Source organism: Zalophus californianus, chromosome 12 (assembly GCF_009762305.2).
Source record: "Zalophus californianus isolate mZalCal1 chromosome 12, mZalCal1.pri.v2, whole genome shotgun sequence".
Taxonomy (NCBI): Eukaryota; Metazoa; Chordata; class Mammalia; order Carnivora; family Otariidae; genus Zalophus; species Zalophus californianus.
Genome location: NC_045606.1, coordinates 2,771,326 through 2,793,101, shown reverse-complemented (window position 1 = coordinate 2,793,101; position 21,776 = coordinate 2,771,326).

Here is a 21,776-nt window from a genome sequence, read left to right as displayed (position 1 = left end):
TGGTGCTCCATCCCAGGACCCTGAGATCATGACCGGTGCATAATGCAGATGCTTAACCTACTGATTCACCCAGGCACCCTTATTTTTTAAACTTCTAATGGATGTGGATTTTAACAAATATCTGTGTTACTACAATTTAATCACTTTGCATCTGACATCGTAAATAGCATGGCACAGATTCCATCAATGTGTGAGGTTTGCTTTATTGGTTAGCTTGGGGTTGTGGCTAAAGTTGCTGCTAGCCCAGCCCCATGCCCTCCTCCTTACTGCTTCAGGGACGGTGGCCTCTTCCCAACTGTTAGCACCTGTGTTTCTTTGCCCGTAGACTTTCTTCTAGGGTCATGGCCTGTGCTATCACCCAGTTGTGAGGCAACCCCCTGGCACGTGTAGGTGTGCCAAAATGGAAATCTCTCAAGGAGCAGCAATCACCCAGAGTCTGATGGTCTACAACACCCCTTGTCCCATGTGGGAGACGCCTGATGTGCGTTTTCATACTGGTTCCTACAGTTTCTCCTCGGGAAGAAGGTCCACTTGCCCAGCCGATAACTAACCCAAAACCGTGCCCTTTAGCTCTCCTTTCTCTATCAGGATTTCCTTCCCTTGTGAGAAAGCGACTCACATGCAAACATTTGTCTCAAGTTCTGTTTCTGAAGAAGTGCAATGCAAAGGCAATGATGAACTGGAAGTTACACTTATTCTTGAGAAGAACTTGAGTTCTCTATTTTTTTTTAGGATCTTATTTATGTATTTATTTATTTAGAGAGCACATGCATGCACACAAGCAGGGGGAGGGGCAGTGGGGGACGCGGAGAGAATATCTAGCAGACTCTCCACTGAGTGCAGAGCCCAATGTGGAGCTCAATCTCGTGACCCTGAGATCATGACCTGAGCTGAAATCAGGAATCAAATGCCCAGGGTGCCAGGGTGGCTCAATCAGTTAAGCATCTGACTCTTGGTTTTGGCTCAGGTCATGACCTCAGGGTCCTGAGATCAAGCCCCGCATTGGGCTCTGTGCTCAGTGGGGAGTCAGCTTGAGATTCTCTCTTTCCCTTTCTCTCTCTATCTCTCTAAAAAAAAAAAGAAAGAAAAGAAAGGAAATTTTGGAGGTGAACCCTGTCTGGCAAGACATTTTATTTTACTTACGAAATAAAAGATGGATGAGAACAGATTGAAAACTTAAAAATTGGGATGGGAACACCAAGCTCAAAATCTGGGTTCTTCCTCCCCTCATTATACCATGCATGACTCAGATGAAGGTTAGAGCTTTCCAGGGTCTGTCTTCCTGTCGCTTTCCTTTTCTCCCTGGGCCACACTACTCATTCGCAGCCTCAGATGTCACTGATGTGTCTGTGCCATCCTGAAATACTCTCTTGCTTCAATCTCTCTTCTGGCATCTTGTCCTCACTCTACCTGGATACCCCCCAAACAAACTCAAAAAGCTTGAAATCATTATAATTTTGGCCAGATTGGGTTCACCTCCAAAATTTCTTTCATTTTTTTTTTTAGAGAGATAGAGAGAAAGGGAAAGGGAAAGAGAGAATCTCAAGCAGACTCCCCACTTGTCAGAAATGGGTCCCAGCATCCCAGAGCTTCCCTGGTGATGAAACACAGGTTCAAATCAATAATTCTAAGGTAAATATTTATGAAAGCCCTATCTGGCTGCTTACAGGGAAAAAAAAATAGTTGTTTGCCTGAAACCAAATATTTTCCAAATTGAATGTAACCTCTTATTTATGCATAAACAGAACAAAGGGATTACTAAATAAAAATGAATATTCAGAGAATAAAAAGCCCTTATTCCTGATATCTTATGCTGATCAATAAACAGAATTGAAGATAACACTACTTTGATGATATGGTTCAGTCTCATTTGCTTTATCAACCCACTATTTTCATTAAAATATATCAACAGATCCATTGACATCCTGCACAAATCTATGAAGAATTTTAGACAAGTATGTACACCATCCATAAATAAGCTGATTAATTTTAAAAAGATGAAGGAAGGTAAGAATGGTAAGTAATTAAGTTTCATTCAAGGGAAAGATTAGTTGTAAAATGTATCCCATGGGATCTTCCACCTGTGCTAAATCTGGGGCACAGACACACGTGGGAGCTTCTCAGGAGCCACAGAGAGGGGAGTTGTCTCATCAAGTAAAATTCCTAGTCTCACTGCCAAGATAAAGCAGGTGCATAGGTCCTGTGGTTACCAAAGACCGCAACAACGTCCTCAACAAATATGGCCCCAGTGCCCTCACGTAATGTATCCAGGCCTGCCCCTGCAGCATCCCGGGCTCCTAGGCTGGTCTGCAAGAAGGACGGGTCACTTCCTACCACCAATAACAGGATATCCTAGCTTCTCAAGCTGTGGTCAGGCACCATTAACATCTGGGCTCAGGACATCCTCACACTCCCACCTTTCTGTCACCAACTCCCTGTTCAGCATCTCAACTACCAGGGGTTTCAATGACAAGCTATAAAAAGTCCTGGCGAGAAGAGATATTACTCTTCTAAGGTGTGTTTTATGATAAGGGCTAGGAAAAGGCAAACTGGCCATTTACTAAGGTAAAACCTTCCCCTCCATCATGCCTGCGTGACAAGTTCTCTGGGCATCGGTGTGGCTCAGTTGGTAGAGCGTCCGACTCTTGGTCTCAGGTCTTGATCTCAGGGTTGTGAGTTCAAGCCCTGTGCTGGGTGTGGAGGGTACTTACAAAAAATTAGCTATGAAAAATGATGAAGATACTTTCAAACCCTATGATGAATCAACACATGCTTTTTTAAAAATTTCTTCTTGTATAAATTCCAATTCTTCTAATTAATGTCCCCTCATGTGTTTTCTTTGCAAGAGATCTGTTAGTATCTTATAAATCTTATGAATGAAATTAATAAGTTACCTTAGAAAGATACCAGTCATGGGATAATGGAATACCATGTTCCTTCTGTTTTAGGCTCTGAGTGAAGCATTTTTTTTATGTGGTTGAACTTTGAGGAAGGGTTCTAGGATTCCCTATTTCATCCTTGTACAGTAGATACAGCACAGCAAGGAGACAGAAGCACTGATTTCTTCACAGTTGGGTTTGAAGCTTTGCTCTCTCAGTCACTATATCGATGGACTTGAACAAGTTGGTTAGCCTTTCCGACTTCTTCTCAGTTATAATAATGGAGCAAAATGACCTTCCTTGCAAGATCATTATCAGATCGACTGAGAGGAAGCAGAAGCAGCTGCTGCTGTCGGTCTGGGGCGTCTTCCTAGTGGCCCAGCAGCCCCACGGGACTGAGCCACATGCACAACATGCTCCCTGCTATGCTCCCCATCCTGCTGGCTGCCTCCCTCCCTGGCCTCCCTCCTCTCCTCACACAGCCTCCCAGGATCTCTGGCCAAAGGAGCTACTTTCACCCAAATACTTGTCTCAGGATTGCTCATCTCGCCTCTGCCTTGGGGAGAGCCCGAATCAAGATGACTGGTGGAGCCCCTGACCTGGCCAAGGTGCTTCCTAGAGCACCTCCCTCTCCTGCATCACCTCGCCTCCAAGCAGCATCTCCCATCAGCATGTGGTTGACCAGATTCCTACGTTTCTTTAAGTAAGTTTACAGACCCACACTATGTGAATTTTTATGACTTTTCTCCTTAGGATTTGCTGAAAAATAAACAACTCTACAGCAATTTTATAAACAATGTTCACCATTGCTACTTGTCCAAATATGTCCAAAATAGTTACCCAGGCAAGTTTAATGCAGTCCCCCACAACCGATTTCTTGTTTTGTTTATCTGGGGAGGGAATTTCTAATCTCTGGAACTTGCATTAAGTCATAGCTTCTTCCCCATAACTGAAGAAAATGCTGCTCTTGAGATTCAAAACTAGTCTGGGGAAAAGAAAAGACGATTTGGACCAGACTGATTCTGTCAGCTGTCCCACTAGCTCATGGGACGCTGGATATTCAAACCTGCTATACGATCTGCAGTTAACTTCAGTTCAGGAAATTATATGGACCATGCACCATATGTCAGACCTTCCGCTAGAAACCAGATGAAGAAAATGCTACTTTTCTGGTCACTCACAACAAAGGTATAAAGACACCGTTAAAATGCAACGTGTTCGCGCTGTGGCCAAGTGGACATGGAGCCGTGACCATGATTGGTGACTTTTTGCGGTCCTGAATCAGGCTCCCACCTTCCTGACTCAGTGCACTGGCCAGGACCGAGGTGGAGCCCAGCGTACCAGCTGTGGAAGGAATGGACGCCGTTCTTGCTCACACTTGAAACCTAGGAAACATTTTTTTTTAAAGATTTTATTTATTTATTCATGAGACACAGAGAGAGAGGCAGAGGCAGAGGGAGAAGCAGGCTCCCTGCAGAGCAGGGAGCCCGATGCGGGACTCAATCCCAGGACCCTGGGATCATGACCTGAGCCAAAGGGAGATGCTTAACCGGCTGAGCCACCCAAGCGTCCCAAAACCTAGGAAACATTTTGAGTCTAACTAAAGAAAGGTGCTCAATGGAGCACGATCGATCCAGACTGGTTAAAAACCAACCAGAAGTGTGTTAAATGCAACCATTTTTACCACATCGTCATCCCTGAGTATAAATTTTCTTTAAAAAGCTCAAAATTAGGTGCTTTGGAGAGCTTTTTGGTCCAGTGCAATTTATAGAGACGTTGGACAGATCCATATTCTTTTTTTATGAGCTGAATATATTGGGGTGGCATCTGGGCAAGTGATTCAAGTGTCATTGTTATAACATGTGTGGAAGGATGGTTTGTGGCCCAGAGCACAATATCCTCATAGTACAACACCTTCCCTATTAAGTGTAATTGGGAACCTTTCAAAATTCAAAGTTGGGCGGGTATCATTGTGGGGCTGTGTGGCACCTCGAATGCATGAGGACACAGAGATAGGAACTGCCAGTGATGTTTTCTGCCAAACGTGCACCTTCTCTTGTGACCTCCAAGACAGCACAAAGAATAAAGGACTCAATTCACAGTGCCAGCATCATTGTTTCTGCGGGCAGATGTTGACATTCATCAAAGGCTATTATATTTCTAGAATGTGAAATAATGCATCATGCTTTTTTCAATAAAATGTGGTGACCTGTTCTTTTTTAATGTTTTTTTAATAATTTTTTCTTCTTATGTTAATCACCACACATTACATCATTAGTTTTTGATGTAGTGTTCCATGATTCATTGTTTGTGCATAACACCCAGTGCTCCACGCAGAACGTGCCCTCTTTAATACCCATCACCAGGTTAACCCATCCCCCAGCCCCCTCCCCTCTAGAACCCTCAGTTTGTTTTTCAGAGTCCATAGTCTCTAATGGTAGGTCTTTCCCTCTGACTTACTCCCCTTCATTCTTCCCCTCCTGCTATCGTCTTCTTCTTTTATTCTTAACATATATTGCATTATTTCTCCCAGAGGTACAGATCTGTGATTCATCAGTCTTGTACAATTCACAGCGCTCACCAAGCACATACCCACCCAATGTCTATCACCCAGCCACCCCATCCCTCCCACCCCCCACCACTCCAGCAACCCTCAGTTTGTTTCCTGAGATTAAGAATGCCTCATATCAGTGAGGTCATATGATACATGTCTTCCTCTGATTGACTTATTTCACTCAGCATAACACCCTCCAGTTCCATCCACATCATTGCAAATGGCAAGATCTCAGTCCTTTTGATGGCTGCATAATATTCCATTGTGTATATATACCACCTCTTCTTTATCCATTCATCTGTCGACGGACATCTTGGCTCTTTCCACACTTTGGCTATTGAGGACATTGCTGCTATAAACATTGGGGTGCACGTACCCCTTCGGATCCCTACATTTGTATCTTTGGGGTAAATACCCAGTAGTGCAATTGTTGGATCGTATGGTAGCTCTATTTTCAACTCTTTGAGGAACCTCCATACTGTTTTCCAGAGGGGCTGCACCAGCTTGCATTCCCACCAACAGTGTAGGAGGTTCCCCTTTCTCCACATCCCCGCCGACATCTGTCGTTCCCTGACTTGTTAATTTTAGCCATTCTGACTGTTGTGAGGTGGTATCTCATGGAGGTTTTGATTTGGATTTCCCTGATGCCGAGCGATGTTGAGCACTTTTTCATGTATCTGTTGGCCATCTGGATATCTTCTTTGGAAAAATTCTGTTCATGGCTTCTGCCCATTTCTTGATTCGATTATTTCTTTTTTGGGTGTTGAGTTTGATAAGTTCTTTATAGATTTTGGATACGAGCCCTTTATCTGATATGTCATTTGCAAATATTTTCTCCCATTCTGTCGGTTGTCTTTTGGTTCTGTGGACTGTTTCTTTTGCTGTGCAGAAGCTTTTGATCTTGATGAAATCCCAATAGTTCATCCTTGCCCTTGCTTCCCTTGCCTTTGGCGATGTTTCTAGGAAGAAGTTGCTGCGGCTGAGGTCGAAGAGGTTGTTACCTGTGTTCTCCTTTAGGATGTTGATAGACTCCTGTCTCACGTTTAGGTCTTTCAACCATTTGGAGTCTGTTTTTGTGTGTGGTGTAAGGAAATGGTCCAGTTTCATTCTTCTGCATGTGGCTGTCCAATTTTCCCAACACCATTTGTTGAAGAGACTGTCTTTTTTCCATTGGACATTCCTTCCTGCTTTGTCGAAGATTAGTTGACCATAGAGTTGAGGGTCCATTTCTGGGCTCTATATTCTGTTCCATTGACCTATGTGTCTGTTTTTGTGCCAGTACCATACTGTCTTGATGATGACAGCTTTGTAATAGAGCTGGAAGTCCGGAATTGTGATGCCGCCAGCTTTGCTTTTCTTTTTCAAGATTCCTCTGGCTATTCGGGGTCTCTTCTGGTTCCTAACAAATTTTAGGATTATTTGTTCCATATCTTTGAAAAAGGTGGATGGTATTGATGGGGATTGCATTGAATGTGTAGATTGCTCTAGGTAGCATTGACATCTTCACAATGTTGGTTCTTCCAATCCATGAGCATGGAACGTTGTTCCATTTCTTTGTGTCTTCTTCAATTTTCTTCACGAGTATTTTATAGTTTTCTGGGTACAGATCCTTTGCCTCTTTGGTTAAATTTATTCCTAGGTATCTTATGGTTTTGGGTGCAATTGTAAATGGGATCGACTCCTTGATTTGTCTCTCTTCTGTCTTGTTGTTGGTGTATAGGAATGCCACTGATTTCTGTGCATTGATTTTATAGCCTGCTACTTGACTGAATTCCTGTATGAGTTCTAGCAGTTTTGGGGTGGAGTGTTTTGGGTTTTCCACATACAGTATCATATCATCTGCAAGAGTGAGAGTTTGACTTCCTCTTTGCTGATTTGGATGCCTTTGATTTCTTTTTGTTGTCTGATTGCTGTGGCTAGGACTTCCGATACTACGTTGAGAGTGGACATCCCTGCCGCGTTCCCGACCTTAGGGGAAAAGCTCTCAGCTTTTCACCATTGAGAATGATATTCGCTGTAGGTTTTTCGTAGATGGCTTTTATGATATTGAGGTAGGTACCTTCTATCCCTATACTCTGAAGAGTTTTGATCAAGAAAGGATGCTGTACTTTGTCAAATGCTTTTTCTGCATCTATTGAGAGGATCGTATGATTCTTCGTTTTTCTTTTGTTAATGTATTGTGTCACGTTGATTGATCTGCAGATGCTGAACCAGCCATGCAGGCCAGGGATAAATTCCACTTGGTCATGGTGAATAATCCTTTTAATGGACTGTTGGATCCTATTGGCCAGTATTTTGGTGAGAATTTTTGCATCCATGTTCATCAAGGATATTGGTCTGTAATTCTTTTTGATGGGGTCTTTGTCTGGTTTGGGGATCAAGGTAATAGTGGCCTCATAAAATTAGTTTGGAAGTTTTCCTTCCATTTCTATTTTTTGGAACAGTTTCAGGAGAATAGGTATTAATTCTTCTTGAAATGTCTGATAGAATTCCCCTGGGAAGCCATCTGGCCCTGGGCTTTTGTGTGTTGGGAGACTTTTGATGACTGTTTCAATTTGCTTAGTGGTTATAGGTCTGTTCAGGTTTTCTATTTCTTCCTGGTTCAATTTTGGTAGTTGATACATCTCTAGGAATGCACCCATTTCTTCCAGGTTATCTAATCTGCTGGCATAGAGTTGCTCATCATATGTTCTTATAATTGTTTGTATTTCTTTGGTGTTGGTTGTGATCTCGCCTCTTTCATTCATGATTTTGTGGATTTGGGTCATTTCTCTTTTCTTTTTGATAAGTCTGGCCAGGGGTTTATCAATCTTGTTAATTCTTTCAAAGAACCAGCTCCTAGTTTCGTTGATCTGTTCTACTGTTCTTTTCATTTCTATTTCATTGATTTCTGCTCTGGTCTTTAGTATTTCTCTTCTCCTGCTGGGTTTAGGCTTTATTTGCTGTTTTTTCTCTAGCTCCTTTAGGTGTAGGGTTAGGTTGTGTATTTGAGACCTTTCTTGTTTCTTGAGAAAGGCTTGTATTTCTATATACTTTCCTCTCAGGACTGCCTTTGCTGTATCCCAAAGATTTTGAACAGTTGTGTTTTCATTTTCATTGGTTTCCATGAATTTTTCAACTATTCTTTCATTTCCTGGTTGACCCATTCATTCTTTATTAGGATGCTCTTTAGCTTCCATGTCTTTGAGTTCTTTCCAACTTTCCTCTTGTGATTGAGTTCTAGTATCAAAGCATTGTGGTCTGAAAACATGCAGAGAATAATCGCAATCTTTTGGCACCGGTTGAGACCTGATTTGTGACCTAGGATTTGATCAATCCTGGAGAATGTTCCATGGGCACTAGAGAAGAATATGTATTCTGTTGCTTTGGGATGGAATGTTCTGAATATGTCTGTAAAGTCCATTTGGTCCCCCGTTTCATTTAAAGTCTTTATTTCCTTATTGATCTTTTGCTTAGATGATCTGTCCCTTTCAGTCAGGGGGGTGTTAAACTGCCCCACTATTATTGTATTGTTGTCAATGTGTTTCTTTGCTTTTGTTATTAATTGCCTTATATAATTGGCTGCTCCCATGTTAGGGGCATCGATATTTACAATTGTTAGATCTTCTTGTTGGATAGATCCTTTAAGTAGGATATAGTGTCCTTCTTCATCTCTTATTACAATCTTTGTTTTAAAATCTAATTTGTCTGATAGAAGGATTGCCACCCCAGCTTTCTTTTGGTGTCCATTAGCATGGTAAATGGTTTTCCACCCCCTCACTTTCAATCTGGGGGTGTCTTTGGGTCTAAAATGAGTCTCTTGCAGACAGCATATTGATGGGTCTTGTTTTTTAATCCAATCTGATAGCCTGTGTCTTTTGATTGGGGCATTGAGCCCATTTACGTTCAGGGTAACTATGGAAAGGTATGAATTTAGTGCCATTGTATTGCCTGTAAAGTGACTGTTACTGCATATTCTCTGTGTTCCTTTCTGATCTGTGCTGCTTTTAGGCTCTCTTTTTGCTTGACCCCTTTCAATATTTCTTGTAGGGCTGGTTTCGTGTTTGCAAATTCCTTTAGTTTTTGTTTGTCCCGGAAGCTTTTTATTTCTCCTTCTATTTTCAATGACAGCCTAGCTGGATATAGTATTCTTGGCTGCATATTTTTCTCGTTTAGTGTTCTGAAGATATCATGCCAGTCCTTTCTGGCCTGCCAGGTCTCTGTGGATAGGTCTGTTGCCAATCTAATGTTTCTACCATTGTAGGTTATACATCTCTTCTCCCGAGCTGCTTTCAGGATTTTCTCTTTGTCTCTGAGACTCGTAAGTTTTACTATTCGATGTCGGGGTGTTGACCTATTTTTATTGATTTTGAGAGGGGTTCTCTGTGCCTCCTGGATTTTGATGCCTGTTTCCTTCCCCACATTAGGGAAGCTCTTGCTATTATTTGCTCCAATATACCTTCTGCCCCTCTCTCTCTTTCTTCTTCTTCTGGGATCCCAATTATTCTAATGTTGTTTCATCTTATCGTATCGCTTATCTCTCAAATTCTGCCCTCGTGGTCCTGTAGTTGTTTCTCTTTTTCTCAGCCTCTTTATTTTCCATCATTTGGTCTTCTATATCCCTGATTCTTTCTTCTGCCTAATTTATCCTAGCAGTTAGTGCCCCCATTTTTGATTGCACCTCATTAATAGCCTTTTTGATTTCGACTTGGTTAGATTTTATTTCTTTTATTTCCCCAAAAAGGGTTTCTCTAATAACTTCCACCCTTTTTTCAAGCCCAGCTAGTATCTTTAAAGTCATGATTCTGAACTCTAGGTCCGACAATGTACTAATGTCTGTATTGAGTAGGTCCCTGGCTGACGGTACTACCTCTTTTTCTTTTTGCTGAGGTGATTTCTTTCGTCTTGTCATTTTGTCCAGAGGAGAACAGATGAATGAGAGAACAGAATGCTAACAGGTTAACAACGTCTCCAGCAAATATACTCTATACAAATCAGAAAAGACCTGAAACCAGGGGACAAGAAAGGGAAAGAAAGAAGAGGGGGAAAAAAAGGAAAAAGAAAAAGATAAGAACAAAGAAAAACAGAACAAAACAAAACAAAAAAACAGAATATGATCAAATATGATCAGGCTAGTGCATAGATCAGTGCCACACACTAGCTTTTGGGCGTATTTTGGTCTGTTAGAAGAACGTGCCTGCTAAAATTTTAAAGGAAGAATGACTTATATATGTACAAAATAAGGCTTGATACAATGAAGGGATGGAAGATGTCTGTAAAGATGAAAATTATAAAAGATTTTATAAAAGGTATTGATAAGATAAGAAGTTGTTTTCAAAAAGAAAGAGGATTTGAAAAAAAAAAGGGAGAGAATGTGATCAGGCAGGAGACTAGAACAAAGCCATACACTAGTGATTTAGGGTATATTTTGATCTGTTAGAAGAAACTGTATCTCAAAATTTTAAGGAGAGAACAACTTATATATATATATGCCAAAATAAGGGTAACTACTATGAAGGGATAAAAATATGACTCTGAAAACGAAAAATAAAAAAAAAATTTTTTTTAAGAGTTTGATAAGATGTTTGAAGAAGGGAAAAAGAAAAATTCAAAAAAAAAAACAGTTAAAAAAATTAACTTTGAAAAACTAATGAATCATGGTAAAAAAAAGCCGTGAATTCTATGTGCAGTATTCCCCTGGCGCTGGAGTTCTCCCGTTCTCCTTGATCGGTAAACTTGGTCTTGGCTTGCTGGCTGTTCGTGCTGATCTTCTGGGGGAGGGGCCTGTTGCCGTGGTTCCCAAATGTCTTTGCCGGAGGCGGAATTGCCCCGCCCTTGTCGGTCCGGGCTAAGCAAGCTGCTCGGGTTTGCTCTCAGGAGCTTTTGTTCCCTGCAAGCTCTCGGTACAGCTTTGGAGGACCAGGGTGAAAAATGGTGGCCTCCCAATCTCCACTCGGAGGAGCTGAGAACTCGGGGCCCGGCTCCTCAGTGCGCCCCCAGAGAAAAGCAGTCACTCCCGTGTCCCCGGTCTCTGGCCGCACTCCGTGCTCGCCCGGCCTGTGACCGAGCGTTTCTATCTCTGGCACCCGACCCCGCGCGGAGTCTCCAAACCCAGCAGATCCCTGCGGTGCGCTCCCGCGCCGCTCCTCCCCGGGGAGGAAGGGGAGTCTCCCCGGCTCTGCCGCCTATTGGGTCCCTGCTGGAGGCGCAGTGGCCCGACTGGGCCGCGGATCACAGTTTATGGCCACCCCGAGCTGAGAGCCCGCGCCTCGGCTCCGTCTCTGCAGCCGGCTTCCCTGCTCCGATCCCTGGGAGCTCTGCCGCACTCAGGCACCCCCGGTCTTTCTGTGACCCCAAGGGTCCTGAGACCACACTGTCCCGCGAGGGTTCCACCCCCCGCTTAGCCACTGGAGCGACGTCCCTCAGCGGAGCCGACTTCTAAAAGGTCCGATTTTGTGCTCCGCGGCTCTAGCACTTGCCAGAAGCGGCCGACGGAGGCCCCTCCCCCGCCGTCTATCCTCCCGAATATCGCCTCGGATTCACTTCTCCGCACGTCCTACCTTCCAGTAAGGGGTCGCTTCTCAGTTCAGAGAGCTGCTGCTATTCTTCTCTTCGATCTCCTGTTGAGTTCGCAGGTGTTCAGAATGGTTTGATCCCTATTCAGCTGAATTCCTGAGACCGGCCGAAATCCAGGTCCCCTACTCCTCCGCCATGTTGCTCTGCCCCCTTTTTTTAATGTTTTTGGAGTTGTTCTGAGTTTTTCCCCTTGATCTACAAGTGTATGAACATGTGATGCTTAAAGTTCTTGTTTTAAATTAGCAAAAAAGAAATACAAGCAAGCAACAAGCAAAACAACCAGGCTGATGACCGTACATTACATATGAATGTGGTGGACTTCCTTTATCATAAAAATGACTTTTTATCTAAGAATTTTTTTGCCATTTTTCTATTTTATCAGATTTCAGATTGATCAATGATAATCATTTCATTTGATTTTTGTCATCTCTCAGTTCAACTTCCTTCAAGCAAAATGTATTATCAGAGGATGTTAGGGTTCCTTCGAAGTCATCCAGCAATGGGCAGCTGATATGCTGCTCTTGTTCTGAAAGAAAGTGGGGCAGGAGGGGAGACCATGAGACCAGAGAGCTTAATTAATTTGCTGAAGATCCGAAGTGAAGGAAGTTACCGTCCAAAGTGTGAGCACTTCACTGCTCTGACTCCTTCTGTCCTCCTCGCCTGAAATATGCCATCTGCCTAAAAGTAAAGCAAAATAGCATAGAAGTTAAGGGAATGAAATTAGGAAACCCACTGCCATGTGCACATTGACCCTGCAAGCTCCCAGCTTCGTGACCCTTGAAATGCTTCCTTTCTGATCCTCGGTTTTCTCATCGCTTAAACGGGCTCGTTCTTCTCCAACCAGCAGGCATGTTACAAACTGGAAAGAATAACATATTAACAGCACAGCACACACGTGGTTCCGAGAAGTGTTCACAAAGTGCTTATAATTATGATAAAACATTGGTTTGCAATATTTTGGAATCATTCTTGCTCCCAGAGAAAAGCATCTCTTTCTAATGCAGACATCCACATCTCAACTTCTGCACACTAAGTTTTATACAGGTATTTATTTTTTCTTTTTATCATACACTAGAGGAAGGAGCCGCATCCCTCCGAAGTTTAGGACACTCCCTCTGCCTGCCATGCTGTACTGCACTTGCTGTGGGAACGTTTGTGCACCTGTTACTGGTGGTATCGTGTCAGACCCGTGAACTGCCCACCAGCGGGGTCCCCCTGCCTCATCGCGTAACTGAGTCCAGTCAGCGTCTGGACCGCTCAGGCTTGGGAGCAGGAAGAAGGTGTGCAAAGGCCCCCACACCAGGGAGTGTGAGTTTAGAATTCAAGAAGAGGTTACGATGTCAGCATTTTCTGAGGTTTCGCCCCAACCCCGTCTCCAGCCAAACGGCAGCAGAAAAAGAAAATGATTTATCTTTATGAACAGATGAGATTCTTTAAATTGGAAAGGATGCATCCCAGCCTGACAAGAATACCTGGTACATATGCCACAGACACCACATCAAACATCCCAGGCAGAACTCAGCTGATCAAAACACAGCCCAGAGAAACAAACAAAACCCACCATGTGCTTTCCTGCTGCCTTCACATAAAATGGTGACAAGATTGATAGAAAAATAACTTTCAATGATCTTATTATGCAGGAATCATCAGTTTTCTGGTGAAACTATGCAAAAAAAAGAAAACCCTTTCTTAAACAAACTCCTACATATATACCTGTTGACCGCCCATTAGTTACAACAGAGGTAAATGTATTAAATGTCTGTGCCAAATATTTCTTATTCATTAAGAGCTGATCTTCACAGCCCTGTATCCCAAAGCAGGCTGAGAGGAAGGGTTCCAGGTAAGCTGATCCTTGGCAGTGTTCTTGCCAGGTTCAGACCCCTCCAGAAGCAGCACGTCCACAGCCGGGCCTTCCCAGAGATGGGCACGAGACTGCTCAAATCCCAATCCCTTCAGAAAGTCTGGTCCCCTCTGACTCCATGAGACTTTTCTCCCTGAGAAAAATTTCATGGGAATGAACATGCATCTTTTCTGACACATTTCCCATTCCAGCAAGTGGAGAGAGCTGATTTATGGTTACCAATCGGGAACTAAATGGTATTCAAGTTTCAATGAGGCATTTTGGCTTTTGTCTCTTAAAAAAAAAAAAAAATCCCAGGAAAAAGACTAAGCCTTTGGAACGCATTTCACCAAGAATGGTAGCACCTTGTTAACTTTGTGCATTTTTCTAACATTATCGATTATTAAAATAATTATCTTATAATAATTCAAAATTATAAAATTTTTGTCTGCTAGGACATTATTGTCTTTCAGGGAAATTTTCCTACCTAAAGGCAACGTTGAAAGTTCTATATGATGAAATTTGAATTAGCTCTTGCATTCATATGCAATGTAATTTTTATAGCAAGTAATTATCCCTGAGATTATTAGGAGAGCAATCACAGAGCCCTCCCTCCCAGAACCAAATGAATGCGCATATACACAGAATTACCGGCTATCTGATGACACCAATGTAAATTTCCTCTTTTGTGTGTGACAATCCCTTTGGCAAGAAAGCAAATGTATCTCAAAATCAGTCAAAGCGAAGGAATCTCAAAATGGTAACGCTATTAAAATCTTCCACCTTAGAAATGGTGTGCAGTAATTTTAAGAATCAGGGTAATTAAACTTTAGATGGGTCATATACCTTAAATTAGATGTCTCTACCTAGAGGCAGACTTCAGTAAAAATAAAAGGTTAATTACTGAATCAGTAGGATGTAGATACAGATACAGCTGTGTATAGAGACATGGACATATATTCTTTAAAAAGTATGATAACCCTTCAAGATTCACACGGATGCTCATCTTCCAGAAGACGTTCATACGGAGGGCTCACATGAAGACAACAAACAAGCCTTAAAGCACAAGCACTTCCAAGACTGTGCACCCCGTTTGCAAATGTGTCCCTGGCTAAGACGAGCTCCATAGCCACACCCAGAATTAAAGGCGTGGACACAGTAAGGTCAGAACAAATTGGGCTCATTTATTTTTCATTCAAGTGGTCATGGTCGGAGCTTCACGGGCCATGATACCCTGGATGAAGAGCTCAGGATACACACCCCAGAGCATTCACTCAATCTCTCACTCAACAGGCAATTAGTACGTGTTTGTTAACCTGCAGTCGTTTGAATAAATGTCCCCCTCAAATTTATGTGAACCGGGGACCTCAAGTGTACTTGTTTGGAAGTAAGTCTTCACGTTTCAGAGATGTAAGTAGTTACGATGAGGCTATACTGGATTAGTGCGGGTCATACATCAAATGACTGACGTCCCTATAGGAATGGGAGAGGACACAAAGGCACAGATACACAGGGGGAAATGCCATGCCCCCATGAAGGCAGAGTCTGGACTGATGTAGCTACAGGCCAAGGAACACCGGGGATTTCTAGAACCCACGAGAAGCTAGAAGACACAAGGAAGAACCCTACCCTAGAGCTTTCAGAGAGAGCATGGCATTGCCCAAACCTTCACTCGGACTTCAGATGAAATACCTGTGGTTTTAAGCCAGCCAGTTTGGGGTAACTTGTTTCAACAATGCCTCGTGGCAGGTAGGAATGGTAGACATGCAGATGTCTGTGAAAAGAACTTCCAGGCAGAGAAGGCAATGAAGCCAAGTGCCTAAGGTAAGACTGCCTGGAATAGTGAAGGAAGTCTGTGTGATCAGGTAGCAGATGAGAAGTGAGCAGGTGAGCAGTGAGCAGGCGAGTGGTGAGCAGGTAGCAGGTGAGCCATGAGTAGGTGAGTGGTGAGCAGGTAGCAGGTGAGCAGTGAGCAGGGAAGCAGTAAGCAGGTGAGCATGGGGCGCCCTATGCAAGGAGAAGCCAAGGACAGCAGATATGGCCAATTTTACCCCTTTTCATTTGTGCACTTTGCTTTCTTCTTCATGTAGTTTTAAGGTACTAATTTAGGAAAGAAATCTTGAGAAAAGGGGAAAAGTGACCATGTTAATGTCAAAATGATCTTGATTTGAGCTGCAGCTCCGCTATTTCTGTGGTAATATACTGAGTATCATTTTCTTTTCCATTATGTCCTCGGTAAAATGGCCACAATGACACCTCCCGGACAGTGTTGTGGGGAAGACCAGACTGGGGAAGGCACCGAAAAGGGCAGCCCTAGAGCAAGCACATGACGAGAACTTCCATCATGATCATTCATTATGATCAGTGGTGGCTCCCTAGGTAGACATCCTGCGGGTGGAATTTGTGTGTGATTCACCTTCGTGCTTCCCTCCTTTCAGCCCTCAGCTCTTCACCTGGCACACATCATCACAGTACAAACGTCAGTGAATATGTTGAAGGAAGGAGTGAGTGAGCCAGTGAACAAATGAATGAATGAACAGATCTGGGGACAAATCTCTTTCTTCCGAGGGTGATAGTTACAGCCTGGATCGATGTGCTCACCAACCACCACATCTGGTATCTCTTAGTCTCTAGTCTGATTAGGATGTCCTTTCTCTGTGCTCTCCTAGGAACTTCTACTCACCTCTCTGACTGGTTGTTTCTCTTATGCACCAGATTGTGAACACCTTGATATGTTCTTTATACTCCACTGTTAATAGTGCCAATAAATGAATTTAATCCAGTAGACAAGACAGGAAGTCCGAGCTCTGCTAGACTTATTTCAAGGCCTCATGAACTCTCCCTTCATGAGATGCTGTAATATTGCTAGACAATTTCTTAAAATTGGTTAAGGTTTAAAAAGAAAAAGAAAGAGTTGGTGTTAGCACGGTACAAATTGGGAGTTTCTTAAAAGCAGCCAGGTACATAATTGAAAGCTAATTGAATGTTCTAATCCATATGCATGAAAAACAATTTGCATTGCTTCATTATTTAAAAGCAGTAAAAGATGAGGTGGTGGTGGGAATCGACTTGAGGAATGTTCTTCTGAGAACCTTCCTGCAAAATGAAGCTTAACTCTTTAGATCTTGGAAATACATTTTGGAAATACCTATACACTGGGAAGAACCTGTGTTTTGATATTGATTTCAGATTCATAAAAATTGTACTAGAGCTAGGTATATCCACATTCTGTTTCATAACAAAATTCTAATCTTAAGACTGTTTTCCCTAGACAAAGAAAAAGACAACTCAGTGCTCAAATTAAGTCTCATTAAAGCCTCTGTGACTGCATGATTAGCAATTCTAGAACAATTGCTGGTTCGGAAAGACAAATGGAATTCAACGGAAGGAAATGGACAGAACTGTAAAACATCACCACTGCCCCCTACCACAGTATCAGAGTCCACCCCCCAGGGCAAACCCTGGGCTGGACACTTGGACATAAGTGTTGCTACTCAATTAAGAGGCGATTCCTGGGCGCCTGGGTGGCTCAGTTGGTTAAGCGACTGCCTTCAGCTCAGGTCATGATCCTGGAGTCCCGGGATCGAGTCCCGCATTGGGCTCCCTGCTCGGCAGGGAGTCTGCTTCTCCCTCTGACCCTCTTCCCTCTCGTGCTCTCTATCTCTCATTCTCTCTCTCTCAAATAAATAAATAAAATCTTTAAAAAAAAGAGGCAATTCCTATATTTGTTACTTTCTTCAGATAGTCTTATTTACTCTGAGATAGCCCATTGGAACTACAAAATGGGATTTACTGCACCTTTTTGTGTTCCTACCGGTGTTCCTACTATCTGGTTTTCATTGTCCTCAATCAGCATGATATTTACAGAAAGATTTTTGGTTCTGATAAGAGGGAGTAACCAGGAACCAGATTAGCCTTCACACCTTAAACAACTAAAGAAAATTGGTTGGGGGGAGAACATATGAAACAATGGTTTCTAGACATTAAAGATCCCCGAGAGAGGCAAAGTATGTGGTTGCAGCCCCTGCATCCTGCTTGGAAGGGGATTCTGGGTCATGGCACCTGGAGGAGGGATGCAGGTGGAGCTCAATGACCACCCTGCCATCAGGACAGGGATTGGGAGCTCCAAGAGAACAAGAGTTAGAGATTTTAGGGAGAATTCCGTGGGGAGGAGAGTGGCATGGTGCATGACCCCCACAGTCCGCACAGGGACCCCTCAAGCAGCAGCAGAGTACAGGCCAGTGTGCACATGTAAGGAAAATACCTGGAGCTTGGGAGAGAACCACCCGGAAAGAGCAGGTGGAAGCATTGTCAAAGCTCACACAAGTCTGGGATGGTTTGTGTTTCTGCTGAACAAAGTGGAGCACAATGATAATACACAGAGAATTGGGAAGGGTAAATGCATGGGATGGTTTTGCTTCAATAGTGGGGAAAGTTCGTCCCACACTAAATGCTGTTCTGGTTCAGTTTAATAAAGCTTAAAAACAAGTCTCAAAAATATTACTGCACTATTGCCAAGTAATTTAACTGAACGAAAATAAAGAATTGTCCAAAGTAAGAGGAGGTACAAAACCCAAAAAGGCATTTTAATCACAACATCCTCAGGGATCTAATTAAAAATTGCCAGACAGGGGAGGCCTGGGTGGCTCAATTGGTTAAGCATCCAATTCTTGATTTTGGCTCAGGTCATGAGATCGAGCCCTGCCTCAGGCTCTGTGCTCAGTGCAGAATCTGCCTCAGAGTCTCTTTCTCCCTCTGCCTCTGCCCCCCACCCCAGCTCATGCACTCTCTCTCTCTCTCTCTCTCAAATAAATAAATAAAATATTAAAAAAAAATTCCAGATAGGAAAAGAAGCACAAAGAGGAAAATCACTCAGCACTGATCAGAACATGGTGCCAATGACAGAATCATAGTGTAAGGGACCTTCATATGTTTATTACAACTGTATTTGATGTATTCAAGGAGGTAGAGCACAGCCTGAGTCCAAGACACAGAAGATTAAAAAAAAAAAGCCTCAAATTGAATCTCTAGAATTGAAAACTCCAACATCTAAGATGAAAAATAACTGGAGGGGAGTGACAGCAGATGTGACACAGAGAGGAACAAATTAGTGAACATGAAGATGCAGCAATGCGAATATCCAAAGCCAAGCCCAAACAGATTGAAAGCAGCAGGGCGCCAATAAGCAGACACGGGCTATCTGCAGAGCCTAGGTCTTTCCAGTAACACGACTGACATCGGGGGTATCAAGATGCAAATAACTTAATCTTTCTAGTGGGGAAAACACATATATGCATATATAACATACTGATCGTCACATACGGAGGGGAAAGCATTTCTGGGAAGAGAGGAAAGGTTGAAAAATGAGATTGATATCCATGTGGGACATAATAATGAAGCAATAATCATAGTGCTTTGGACTGAATGTTTGTGTCAAAGTAAAGTACTGTAAAAGTAAAGTAAATGGGTGTGTCAAAATTCATGCATTGAAGCCTAACCCCCAGCATGACTGTATTTGGAGACAGGGCCATTACAGAAGTAAATAAAGTTGCATGAGGCCATAGAGTAGGTCCCTGGTCCGAAGAGATCCATGCCTTTATAAAAAGAGACACCAGTGAGCCCTGTTCTCTCCCCGTCTCTCAGAGAATACCCATGAAGAAAGGGCCATGGGAGCACACAACAAGATGGCAGCCCCTTCCAGGTGGGAGAGGAGGTCCCAGGATCGCCAGCACCTGGACCGCAGACCTCCTGCCTCCAGAACTGGGAGGAACAACTGTCTGTTGTTCAAGCAGCTCAGGTTTGGGATTTTGTTACAGCCACCCAATTTAACTAATACAAATAATAATTGTAACGGTTAATATTTATGAAGTGTTCCCCACATGCCACTTTTTTATGCCTTATCTCATCTGACTCCATAAGAACCCTTACCATCCTGACATTCTAGGTAAACACTGAATCACAGAATTTCAGTAAACTCTTCGAGGTCACTGCTGCTATGTACATAGAGCAAAGCCCAAACTATGAGCCCAATCGAGGCTCCAGATAACAGCCATGAGGATACAGCAGCTCATATTCACCAAACGTCCACTCCCTGCTGGACCTTTGTGATAAGAGCTTTACCTTAATTGTCTAATTTGATCCTCAACGCACCCTCTGGACTAAAGACACTGCATCATGGAGATGAGCCACCCAGACTGAGAGAGATAAGGAAGCTTTTCAAATGGAAGAAACACTAAGAAAATCCTCAGATCTACGAAAGGTCAAAGCCCACCATAGGAGTGATCACCTGAGCACACTCAGTGAGTGTGCGCAAAGCCATCTCTAGGGTGGGCAGGCCCTAAACCACAGGTGGCCCTCAATGCCAGGCCAAGTCATTTGCACAGCTTCCGTGGACACCATGAGATCTTTCATGCGATGCAGAGGCTGTTTAGATATTTTGAAAGCATCCGGAATAGAACCAGGCCAAGTACAAAAGCCCCATTCCTCCTCCACAGACTTTGTTTCTGAATCATCTGCATATAATACAGTCAGTATTTCACTGCATCATCATCTCTGTTATAAATCGTAAGCCTGCAAGTGTTTAGTGTTGAGCCATTCACATTTGTCTATTTCTCCAGCTCATCCGCAAACCAATGGTAGGGATTATCTATAATACTGCAAGGCAGGCTTTCTTGAATCCAGGAACTTACAGAACAAAGTGCCACCCACAGCCCATTAGTCCTCATGTGTATCATAGAAGGAAAGGACCTGCTTGATGTGACTGGTTCTCTGTCTCATAGATTCCCATTCTTCCTGAATTGTTGTACATCCTGGCAGACCACCTGGCCTCTTCAGTGATCCAATGAAGAATTTCCCAGCTCTCTGACAAGAGGCACAGCCTCCTCCAGTCTGGGAACCCGTCCTCTGCCCCACTGCAGCATTTCCTGAGGCTTCCCAGTGAGATGAGTCTTACCCACACCAGGTTCTCAGGACCTACCGTGCCCGGGGAACAACCCACTGGGCCAGTTTTGAGAGCCCATATTCACATCTTGTTTCTACAAATACTCATTGTGTCTCCTAACACACCTACTTCTTCCTGCTCATGTCTGAGTTAATCTCTTCTAGCCCGAAGATGGTTTGTCCTCCTTTTCACCCCTCCCAAAGTTAAAACACGAGCGCCTTCTAGGCCACCTGTCTGACCCTCAGAGCTCCACCCCCTCGCAGCCAGTCCACCCTGCGGAGAGCACTGAGGACCCTTGGAGCCTTGCGTCCACCCATCTGCACGCAGGCCACCTTCCCAGCTCAGACACACAGCACCCGCCTTTCCTCTGAACTTTGGGAAGCCAACAATGATTAAAATTATCTTTGTCTCATGGTACCACAATCGTATTGATTTTATTCTATAATACGATCATTGCATTTCCAATCTTTTGAGTTACAGGAAAGTTCAATGAACGTTATTTCCTTCTCTTTGAGCATATGAAAATTTGAGAATATTCAGGAATTCATACAGAGGTCTACATTGATTTAATTTTTAAAATTTTTATCTTGCGATAATTGCGAAATTCCATAAAAATTCCAAGAACAGCACAAACAATATTTTCCCGAGCCACTTTGGAATAACCCTTAAATATGTTCATACACAACTACAGGACAGCTATCACCATCGGGGACTTACATTAATGTATCAGTACCACCTGAACTCCAGATCCCTGTCACATTCCACTGATTGTCCCGAAATACGGCTAGTGAAGAATCCAGAGAAGAACCACACATGGCTTCAGGTAGTCACAGTTCCTCAGACTTGCCTGGTCTTTTATACTGCTAACCCTTTTGAAAGATAAAAGACAGTTATTTCATGGAATGTCCTTCCATTTGTGTTTTCCTGACATTTCCTAAGGATTAGATTCAGGTTCTTCTCATTGCTTCTTTCCAGGGGACATACGGTGTCAATTTGTCCTTTCACTGA